The sequence below is a fragment of the Mandrillus leucophaeus genome, unplaced genomic scaffold, assembly GCF_000951045.1.
Source record: "Mandrillus leucophaeus isolate KB7577 unplaced genomic scaffold, Mleu.le_1.0 Scaffold174, whole genome shotgun sequence".
Lineage (NCBI taxonomy): Eukaryota > Metazoa > Chordata > Mammalia > Primates > Cercopithecidae > Mandrillus > Mandrillus leucophaeus.
The window spans coordinates 3,337,005-3,347,414 of record NW_012101743.1 but is presented as its reverse complement, the minus strand read 5'-3'; positions in this window follow the sequence as shown (position 1 = coordinate 3,347,414).

The following is a 10,410-nucleotide window of genomic DNA, read 5'->3' as shown; positions in this document are numbered from 1 at the left end:
GATATTATGGGCATAGTCTCCCCAGTTGGCAAGGCTCGAGTAGCGACTTTCAGTTGCGAAACAGTCACTGTTCTTTCAAGGCCCGGCCTGCTAGACATCTTGCTTCCTAAATGTTCAGTGCGTCCCCGCCGCCCCTCCCTGCCTCTCCTCTGGTTTGCCCCTTTTCTCCCTTTCACATCCCACTTCTCTGTCTTCCTCCCCTGGCTCTTCCCTCCTCCTCCTCCTCTTCCTTCCAACCTCTTTTTTTTTTTTTTTTTTTTTTTCCTGCCTGACCAAAAAGCCTTGATGGTTTCCCAGTGCAGAAGGTAAAAAATTCTAACAACCACAGCTATCTCTCAAGCACTTGTCAAATACTGGGCTTTACAGATGTTCTCATGTAATCCTCAAAACGGCCCTACGTACGTATGTCCTCATTGACAGAGGCTATGTGGGTGTGGGGATTTGAATCTGGACTCTTGAAACTGCTAAGATTCTTGGCTCTGCAGCTTACCAGCTGTGGAACCTTGGGGAAGTCACTCAACCTCTCTGTGCATCAGTTGCTTTATAAAATAGAGATTATAATTTTTTTCTCCTAGGGGTTGTTGTAAGAGTTAATGAACAATGACTGGTACAAGTAAGCAGTTTATATGTGTTAGTTCTAATTAGATATTCTTTTACAGGAGAGGAAACCAAGACAGAGAGGACTTGCTCAGGCTCACACAGCTACCTACAAAGCAGAGACTGGTTTGAAATCTAGGTCGGTTTATGTCAATTTCCATTAACGGCTACACTATGCGTCTACTAGGACTGCACGGTTAACTCCAGTAGGGACATTTTCAGTGGTTCTGTAAGCTAAGAGAATAGAGGCAAAGAATGGCTAAGAGAGGCTTGGCCAGAATCCAAGCATTCTTTAATCAGTTCAAAAATTTCAGAATTTCAGAATTTCTGTCTCTTTTTTTCTAAAAAAGCCATGTCACTAATAATTACAAGGAAAGGAACAGTCAGCAGTCTGTTGGTGTGAGCAAGATGTTCCGCATACATAGTTGCTTTTAGTCTTGTATAGTTGTTTATGTTTACTAACACACAATGCTGTAGGAACGTTTTCTAAAAGGCATTGCAGGGTTTCTCCTGTTTTATTTTTCACTGTTAGTCTCACTTGAGATTACAAGGTTTTGACTGTGAGAACTTGTTCTAGTTGCAGAAGCCTTGCTCTGCTCTCAACAATTGGGGAACGCTTATTTTCATGTTTTGTGAATTCTCCTGTCTTGCTGTAAGCTAATTTTATGACTGGGGGAAGCTTGAGAAAGATGTATGACTCTGAAGACCCGAGGACCCTGACTTTAAAAGGGCTTGAATTGGAATTTGGGGATTACAATAAGGAAACCTTCGGGTACTGGTACTTCCTAAAGCACTTTGTTGGACAACAGGACAAGATTCTAAAGCTCCTTCAGGAAGTTCCTGGGTCTGGAACATTTCTTGCGATAACCTCATTGTATGGAGATTGGGTCAGCCAAGTTATGTTTTTTTTGAGACAGAGTCTTGCTCTGTCGCCCAGGGTGGAGTGCAGTGGCGTGGTCTCGGCTCACTGTAACCTCTGCCTCCCAGGTTCAAGTGATTCTCCTGTTTCACCCTCCTAAATAGCGTAGCTGGGACTACAGGTGCGTGCCACCTTGCCCGGCTAATTTTTTTTGTATTTTTAGTAGAGACAGGGTTCGCCATGTTGGCCAGGCTGGTCTCGAACTCCTGACCTCAGATGATCCACCTGCCTTGGCCTCTCAAAGTGCTGGAATTACAGGCATGAACCACCGTGCCTGGCCTATTTTAACCTTGAAAGTAAAATGTGTATTTTTCACTACAGGTACACTGAACCGTAAGATGAATAACACCAAACTATATATTGGATGCCTTCTGTCTTTTCATGATCATGTGCTAACCAGGTGTTCATATTTTATTCAGCCAGAGTCTCATTCATCTGCTTAGCATTGGGCACCTTATGTATATTGATCCTAAACATAAATAAATCTCTGAGGATATCCTATTTTGGATTGTGACTTGTAGACTCAGGCCAACCTTGCTGCCTCTTTTTCACACTTCTTGAAAAGTCTGTGGAGAGCATAGTAGGTTAACAATCTTCAACTTTGGAAAATGTACATGATGTGAAATTGGGGTGCTATGCTAAAAATCAATGTGTGGTAACTGAAAAAAAGGGAAGAGGCAGTGAGTAAAAAAAAAAAAAAATCTTAGAAGTTATATTGTAATGTAAGGAGAAAGGTGGCCAGCTGAGAGTTAAGCCATAGGCAGCTTCCTGTTGCCCCAGTCAGGGCTTGGGAGATGCTAGCAGGTTTTTAAATTCTCCAGCTTTCATTTTTCAGTTTGTCTTCTCACCAACTGAAATCTCTCAGTACATTACTTTAGTTTAACTTGCTAGTATTTCTTAAAATATAATTTATCTTGTTATATTTATACTAATGTTGATTGATTCCCACTCTCCTAATTTTCTTTTATTTTTTACTTTTTTGGAAATTTGTAAATTATAAAGTAGTATATACCTGTTATAACAAGACAAATAGTCCAGAAGTGTATTAAAGAAAGTTAAGTTCCCCTGCCCATGCCCTGAGGTAACCACAGTTAAGAGCTTGGTGTGTGTGTGTGAATGTTCTTCCTCATATTTGTTTTCATGCTCAGACTAATAAATATTATATGGGGTTGCTTTCTCCTCCTTTCAGCTCTTCCTTCCTTCTTACCTTCCTTCTTTCCTTCTTTTGAAACAGAAATAAAATAATTCCTCTGGAAGGATACCCAAAAAACTGCTAATCAGGTTATCTTTGGGGAAGGAAATTGGGAGACTTGAGAACAGAGGTAGAAGGGAGATTGAGTTTTGACTGTATGCCTTTCTATTTTCTTTTATTATTTATGTATGTATGTATGTATGTATTTATTTATTTATTTATATGGTTAGTTAGTTAGTTTTGAGACAGTCTCGCTCTGTCACCCAGGCTGGAGTACAGTGGCACTATCTCAGCTCACTGCAACCTCTGTCTCCCAGGTTCAAGCGATTCTCGTGCCTCCCCAGTAGCTGGGACTACAGGCACCCACCACCTCACCCATCTAATTTTTGTATTTTTAGTAGAGACGGAATTTCACCATGTTGGCCAGGCTGGTCTCAAACTCCTGACCTCAAGTGATCTGCCCCCTTTAGCCTCCCAAGGTACCGGGATTACAGGCGTGAGCCACTGCACCCAAGCCTGTGTGCCTTTTTATACTGTTTGCCTTTTTCTCCTGTTTTTTTTTTTTTTTTGCCGTGGCCATGTATCATTAATTTAAAAAATTTCTCTTCTCTATCAGTTTTCTCTGAGGGTGCAGTGTTTTCTGTGACATTGCCTTGCCATTGGTGAGATTTTTTTTTTTTTTCCTTTTAATGACACATCTTTATTTCCTTGGCAATTTTTTTTTTTTTTTTTTTTTTGAGATGGAGTCTCACTCTGTTTTGTGTGGGCTGGAGTGCAGTGGCACGATCTTGGTTTACTGCAACCTCCGCCTCTTGGGTTCCAGCGATTCTCCTACCTCAGCCTCCTAAGTAGCTGGGGTTACAGGCACCTGCCACCACACCCGGCAAATGGCTAATTTTTGTATTTTTAGTAGAGATGGGTTTTCATCATGTAGGACAGGCTGGTCTTGAACTCCTGATTTCAGGTGATCCGCCTGCCTCGGCCTTCCAAAGTGCTGGGATTACAGGTGTGAGCCGGCAACTTTTTTTTTTTTTAAATGTTAAAAAACTCTTGATGAAGTTCCGAAAGAAACAAACAAGATACAACCTTCCTTCTATTTACATGGTACTTGCGATCCTGGAAAATGCCATGTACAAAAATACTGTGCAAAAAATGTTTTATCTTTAGGAGTAAAGCAAAGTTAAGTTCTCGACACAGATAATTGTAAACAGGTTTTCTACCTGCATGACTGTCTGATGGGATCTTTGAGAGCCATGAAGGATGCAGGACTGTCTTGTGCCTTGCAGATGTGCAGCTTCCCTGGCCTTTCTCCAGTAAATGCCAGCAGAATACCCCAATCACTGTGGTACTCTTCCCCGCAAATTTCCAAAATGCTTCCTAGGAGGTGGTGCTATTCTTGCTGAGAACCACTGCTCTAGCTGCTTCCTCTGATTGGAATGTTCTTTTCCCAGTTTGCAGAGTTGATTTCTTTTTGTCATTCAGAGCTCAACTTAAATGTTACCTCCTCTCAGAGGGCTTTGCCTGACTGCCCAATCTATAGGGCCCTCATTCAGTCTACCACATTGTCCCATTTCAATTGTCTGTATAGCATTTGTCCCTGTCTGCTGTTTTCCTTTCCTGTCATTTTATTGTCTGTTTCCACCTACCAGAATGTAAGATCCATGAGGGAAGGGATCTTGTCTCTTGTTCACAGCAATGTCCTTGTTACCTGGAATGGTGGCTGGCACATTTGTGCCCAGCAATCATTAGTTAGCTGAAAGGAAGGAAGGAAGGGAGGGAGGAAGGGAGGGAGGGAGGGAGGGAGAGAGGGAGGGAGGGAAGGAAATCTCTTCTTCAGTTGTACAAGTTGCAGAAGATTGGCAGAACATGATGTCTTCATGAAATGGTTTAAGTTAAAGATGATAAATACCAAAATATTAGCTTAATTCACAAGATCAGTAGACTCATCAATTTGCAGCAAATAATATCAACCTCCTCAAAAGTTGGGTATTTGCTATTTTAAGTTCCCAGCCACATCTGTAATTTTAAAAAGAACTGTGATATTTGACAAAGACACTTGTTTTGTTCCCAGTCATCATTTTCACTCTGTCTTTGGCAGCAGTTTTGGTAAGTGTGTGAACAATGAATTCAGCAGGTCTAACCTTTGCAATTCAGTACAACCTTATAAAATGTGGTTTCCACAGCTTTTGTCTTTGGCCTGTTGTGTTTAGCTTTAGGTGATGATGAAATGTCCTTCTATTCTGCTTCAAAATTTTTGATGATATTTGAAGCAGGAAGATTTTGTATCAAAATATATGAGCCTTTTCATTTATTCACTCACTCATTCACTCATTTATTCATTTACTCATTCCGCAAATGTTTATTGAATACTTACTCTATATCAGGAACTGTGCAAGTGATACATATGTCACATAATGGAGTTTAATTTTCTCTCATTACCAGGTGATATGGTTTGGCTGTGTTCCCACCCAAATCTCATCTTGAATTGTAACTCCAACAATTCCCTCATGTTGTGGGAGGAACCCACTAGAAGGTAATTGAATCATGGGGGTGGCTCTTTCCTGTGCTGTTCTCGTGATAGTGGATAAGTCTCACAAGTTCTGATGGTTTTAAAAATGGGAGTTTCCCTGCACAAGCTCTCTCTTTGCCTGCTGCCATCCATGTAAGATGTGACTTGCTCCTCCTTGCCTTCCAACACGATCGTGAGGCCTCCCCAGCCATGTGGAATTGTAAGTCCATTAAACCTCTTTCTTTTGTAAGTTGCGCAGTCTCAGGTATGTCTTTATCAGCAGTGTGAAAATGAACTAATACACCAGGCCATGGTAATCCAAATTTCAGTTATTTTTCATGGGAGTTGCATGATACTTTTGGTTTCTTTGCTGCTGTTTTGTTTGTTTTTGTTTTCAGAGACAGGGTCTCGCTCTGTCACCCAGGTGGGACTGCAGTGGCATGATCATAACTCACTGCCGCCTCCAACTCCTGGGTTTGAGTGATACTCTCACCTCAGCCTCTGTAGTAGCTAGGACTACAGGCATATGCCACCACGCCCAGCTAATTTTCAAAATTTTTTTGTAGAGATGAGGTCTCACTGTGTTGCCCAGGCCGGTCTTGAACTCTTGGGCTCAAGCAATCCTCCTCCTGTCTTGGCCTCCCAAAATGTTGGGATTGCAGGCATGAGCCACTGTGCCTGGCACTGCTGGGTTTTTTTTTTTTTTTTTTTGAGACGGAGTATCACTCTTGTTGCCCAGGCTGGAGTGCGGTGGTGCGATCTTGACTCACTGCACCTCTGCCTCCCGGGTTCAAGCGATTCTCCTGCCTTAGCCTCCTGAGTAGCTGGGATTACAGGCATGCACCACCACACCTGGATAATTTTTTTTTTTTTTTAGTAGAGATGAGATTTCTCCATATTGGTCAGGCTAGTCTCGAACTCCTGACCTCAGATGATCTGCCCACCTCAGCCTCCCAAAGTGCTGGGATTATAGGCATGAGCCACCATGCCTGGCCAGTATTTTTTTTTTTACACCAGTAGATGGTCCAAGTGTTGGAGTGATACATCTCTAATAACTATCTGAAGACCTACAATTAAAGTCGTAACATTTTTACCACACAGATTCCACCACTATACTTTGTGTAATTGATATACAGCATAATCACCATGTTTTGTTGTAGAGTCCTAGGAATTTGGGCACATGTATAGACTGGTGTGACCACTACCACAATAAGGATCCAGAACTGTTCCCAACTTCTCATGTGCTGTCCTTTTGTAGTCAAGCCCTCCCCAACTCCCACCTGGGCAACCACAGATTTGTTCTCTATCCCTATCGTGTTGCCTTCTGAGAATGTCATATAAATGGAAGCATATAGCATGTAACCTTTTGAGACTGGCTTTTTCTTTTTCTTTTTTTTTTCTTTTTTTTTTTATTATTATTATACTTTAAGTTATAGGGTACATGTGCATAACGTGCAGGTTTGTTACATGTGTATACTTGTGCCATGTTGCTGTGCTGCACCCATCAACTCGTCACAATACCTTTAAGATTTATCCATGTTGTGTTCATCAATAGTTTCTTCCTTTTGATTGCTGGATAGTATTCCATAGTATGGATGTACCACAATTTGTTTATCCATTGTTTTAGTTTGTGCTGCTACCACAAAATACCTGCGACTCGGTAACTTACAAAGAACAAAAATTTATTGCTTACAAATCTGGAAGCTGGAAAGTCCGTAACCAAGGTGCTGGCATCTGGTATGGTGAGTCCTTCTTGCTGCACCACCTCATGGCAAAAGGTGGAATAGCAAACTAACCAAATGCAACTTGAAGCCTCTTTTATAAGGGCCTTAGTCCCTTCGATGAAGGAGAAGCCCTAATGGCTTAATCACCTGTTAAAGGCACCACGTCTGGATGCCATCACATTGGCAACACCTTTATTTTGGAGGGGACACATTCAAATGATAGCATCCCTTCATCTGTTGATGGACATTTGGTCTGATTCTGGTTTTTGGCTATTATGAATAATGCTGCTGTGAACATTCATGTACAGGTGTTTGTATGAAAATGCTTCCTTTTATTTACTACCTAAAAGGTAGCATTCTATAGACATATCTTTGGCACTTTGCTTTTTCACTGTAACTTTATTTTAGAAGTCACTCCACTTCAGTTTGTAGAGACTTTTCTCACTTTTTTTTTTTTACAGCCACATAGTATTCTATTGTATGGAGGTACCATAGCTTATTCAGCTATAAACCTATGTATGGACATTTATATTATTTCCAATAGTTTGCAATTATAAGCAATGTTGTGATGAATGACCTTGTGCATATGTCTCTTTGGATTGTTAGGGGTTTATCTTCATCTACTGTGACACTTAAAAATCCTATTTATAGGCTGGGCATGGTGACTCAGCCTATGATCCCAGCACTTTGGGAGGCCAAGGCAGGAGGATCACTTGAGGCCAGGAGTTTGAGACCAGCCTGGGCAACATAGTGAGATGTCGTCTTTACAAAAAATTTTAAAAATTAGCTGAGTGTGGTGGTGTGCACCTGTAGCCCTAGCTATTGTGCAGGCTGAGGTGGGAGACTCCCTTGATCCCAGGAGTTTGAGGCCCTAGTGAGCTATGCTCCCCAGCCTGAGTAACAGAGCAAGACCTCGTCTCTAAAAAATAAAAATAAAATAAAATCCCATTTGTAATCACTGACCCACGGTGAGTTTAACAGAAAACAAAACAGAAAAAATGAAGCACAGGCCCAACTTCTAGTAAAAACAATACACACTTTTACCTATTTCCTGTACTAAGGAGTTGCCAACTTTTATAAACCATGTGCTGGTGCACCAATGAAAAAAATGCATTGAAGTAGTATATGAACCTTCAAGATACAAGGCCCCATCTTGCTGCTCTGGGTTGTGAAGTATGTCCCAAAATGACAGTGGTCATTTGCAATGGGCAGATCAAGGAAACATGAGGTGTGCATGCTGGGTTATTGGCCATATGAATATTGAAATCACTGAGAATGGCAAAGGAAGTTGGAACAAAGAGGACAGAGAGACTGTGAGTGCAGAACTAAATTCTTCACAAATGAGGGTAGTGACTGGGAAGGTGATAGAAGACTGCCACCAGGAATGGGAGAGGATGATACAAGTGGATAGCATGAGCCAAGGAAGAGCTAGAGATTTCTCAGGAGGGAGGAGGAACGAAGATCAGAAAGTGGTCTTGGGGAGCGAGGAGAGCTGGAGCTCCACCTCCTGGCACTCCCTGAGGCATTTAGCTGTTGGGGGGATGAGAAAATAAACAACTTGCGCTTGAAAGGGGTCAGCAGACAGCCAAGGTTTCGATTACAGCAGGGATGGGGGAAGAATATCTTGAGAGATTTGAGGCTTTGGAATTTAACCCATCATAGACTTGGAGTGCTAACCTTAACTAAAATCTCTCTCAACCTAACCTGCTGATAAGGTCCAGCTGTTGGAGTGTGAAGTGTTCTTTTACTTCTAGGTCAGTTGGTATTTGTGGCAGCAATGAAAGGGGGTGCAGTGAGTCACTAGCCTTTTGCTACTGGGGCACTGGTGTTATCAGTAGAGGGTCTTGACTGCAAGCTGTCCAGATTCTTGAAGTTTTGAACAAGTAATTGGACAAAATGCACAGCAAAGCAAGGAAAGAATGAAGCAACGAAAGAATGAAAGCAGGGATTTATTTAAAATGAAAGTGTACTCCACTCTGTGGGAGCGGCAGAGCAGCGCTCAAGACCCCCGATACAGGAACTTCTTGGGTCCAAATAACCCCTAGAGGGTTCCCATTGGCCACTTGGTGTTCACCCCATGTAAATGAAGTGGTGGCCCACAATCAGAGGCTGAAGTGAAGTTACAAAGGTCATTCTCCTATGCAAACATCTGATTGGTGCAACCAATCAGAGGCTAAAGTGAAGTTACAAAGTTACACTCCTTTGCCTTTTGCAACCAGTGAGAGGTACTTTCAATTTCCCATCTGCCATCCAGAAAAGGTGGGGATTTGGAAAGGGAGTAGCCTCTGGTCCTTTTGTTACTTAGGCATGGAAAGTTAGGGTTTTCCTTTCAATTTAGTTCTAGGAAGTCAGCGTGAAATGGCCTTAGAGTCCATAACTCCAGTCCCTATTCTCCTGCCTCACTGGGAGTGGTTTTCAGTGTGTCTGCTGGGTGTTCTCCAAGGTTGACCTGAGGGCCTGGTTGGAGGGTCACAGGGTGGAGCTCCTCCTACCAGTGTGGCATGCATGGTTCTGGGGTTTAATGTCTGTCCCTAAACCACAGACTAGCCATATCTACCACAATATTGCCATCCTGTTGTTTTTGCATATAATTTGCATGAGATTTTGTTGCATTTAAAAGATATCAAAGGAAAACGCTGACTGACTACTTAGCTAGACTTCACCAGACAGCAGTCCCTGCTGTTGACTTCTTAGCTCTGCAGATCCAGAAATTCAGCTTTATCAGGGTACCCTGCAGCAAGCAGGCTCAGAAGGCTGACTCTTAATAACTACCAGTCACTCCTTGTTCTCCTTTGTTGGTTTTTCCACATCTCCATGACCTCTAAAATATTCAAGTGCTCCAGGCTCACTCCTTGAGCTTTTTCTCCATTTAAACCGATTTCCATGCTGATCTCATCTAGTCTCATGGGTTTAAATGTCATCTATGTCCTGATGACTCCCAAATATATACTGTAGTGTTCCCTCATCTGAAGTTTCATGTTCCTCAGTTTCAGTTACCTGTGGTGAACTACAGTTTGCGAATATTAAATGGAAAATTCCAGAAATAAACAATTCGTAAGTTTTAAATTATGCACCATTCTGAGTAGTGTGATGAAATCTTGCTTTGTCCCACCTGGGATGTGAATCATCCCTCTGTCCAGTGTACCTAAGTTGTCCATGATACCTGCCTGTTGGTCTCTTAGTAGCTCTCTCGGTTATCAGGTGGAAAAAACAGTATATATGTTGGGTTCAATACTATCCATGTTTTCAGGTGTCCACTGGGGATCTTGGAACAGTTCTGCAGATAAGAGAGGACTACTGTATCTCCAGTTTGGACTTCTTCCCGAACTCTGGATTCCCATGTCCAGATACCCCCTTAATAGCTCCACTTTTGCCGGGCGCGGTGGCTCAAGCCTGTAATCCCAGCACTTTGGGAGGCTGAGACGGGCGGATCACAAGGTCAGGAGATCGAGACCATCCTGGCTAACAC